The following is a 1,656-nucleotide window of genomic DNA, read 5'->3' on the forward strand; positions in this document are numbered from 1 at the left end:
TTTTACTTAATCATTTTCAAATGACGTCACCTGACACGTGAACGATTATTGGCTGGCGGTTTTATAAATACACAGCACTATTTTGTCGAGTCATTATAGGATAATTAAGAATTTAGAGACTTAGAAAATTTAATATTTATTAAAATATCACATAAAACATATTTACATCAATAGTTAAACACGCGAGTCTTTGCTAAATCTTCCGTAAACGCCTTTGAAATCTTCAGTTTTATAAGGGACGTGTGTTTTATTTTCGTGTCCGCATATTAAAACGGACTTTTGAGTTTCTCGAACTTCTTTAACTTGGTTAAGATCCATTTTTCTTATTAAATTTTCCTTTTTTAGCGATACCATCCCCGCGATTTTATGCAATTCGCTTCTACGCGCATCGTTATCCAAAAATCGTCTCGAAAACTGTAACTTCTCTTCTTTATTAGCTTCTTGCTCTTCTATAAATCCGAATTGTTCTGCATATTTCTTTCTATTTTCTATTTCAACATTTTCTTCGGCTCTTATTTCTTCAGATAAAGTATCCATTCTTTCGAATATGTCGAGCATCAGATTCATCTTTTCATCCCATGTTCTCTGCTCATCATCACGACCTCCGGACCTATCGAAGATGATTTCATTTTTGTTTTTTCGTATCTTTTCTTGAAGTTTTAACTCTAATTTTTTAATTTTTTGTTCTACTAAAAGAAGCTTCGGCTTCACTTCTCTTAATGAAGAGAATAGTGAATTCGCTTCTTTCACTTTACGATTCTTGAATAAAATCAGAGACTTAAGCGATGGTAAACTATCCTTGATATAAATAACGTTTCTAGTTATATTCATAGATTCTTTTAAATATATTTTCCATTTCTCTTGATATATTCGTCGATTTTGTTTCTAATTCGTTAAACTTGGCTTTAAAATCTTCGACATTCTTCTTTTCTTTTTGGATATGCCCTTTGATGCGTTTAATTATGTCCTTGTGCAATATTACTATCAAGTTAACTGTGTTTATATTATTACATAAAAATTGAAGATTTGCTTTTGTTTCTTTCTGAATTTCGAATATTTTATTTATATTCTTTTGATTTTTTGTAAATTGCTAATTAATTTACATTTCGTAGAGAGTGCATCGGAGCCGAATGTATCTGTCCATTTTATTAGTATACTTCTATCTTTTCGTAACGTTTCTGTTGATTTAAAAAACTTATACATCATATATTTGTGTTTTTCGTATGTTTTATTAATGTCGTATTCTATATTTTCTATTTTTTCAATTGATTTTGTATAGTTTGTATGCAAAACTTTAACATTATCCTTGATAACATTAATGTCTTTCTTCAATTGATCCTGCTTGAGTTTTGTAGGTTGTAATTTTAATTCGATTTCTAAGTTATTTTTAACCGATTTTAATTTTTTAATGTTTTTATTCAAGATTTGTTTTTCAGCAACCAGCTTCTTAACTAATTTCATCAATAATTTAATCTGTTTCTCGTATTTTCTCCCACCTTCCCTTTTCTGAAACATAACCAATGCTTCGCTTAAGCGATTTATATCTTGGGTAGAACAAGATATCGAGCCGATAATAGAAGAAAGTTTAGTTGGAATTTTAATTGTGTCGCTACTTTTCTCAATAATGTTATTTAAGATTAATGTTTGAAGTCCACT

This window comes from Centruroides vittatus, unplaced genomic scaffold, assembly GCF_030686945.1.
Source record: "Centruroides vittatus isolate TY-2023 unplaced genomic scaffold, ASM3068694v2 contig_19, whole genome shotgun sequence".
Classification (NCBI taxonomy): domain Eukaryota; kingdom Metazoa; phylum Arthropoda; class Arachnida; order Scorpiones; family Buthidae; genus Centruroides; species Centruroides vittatus.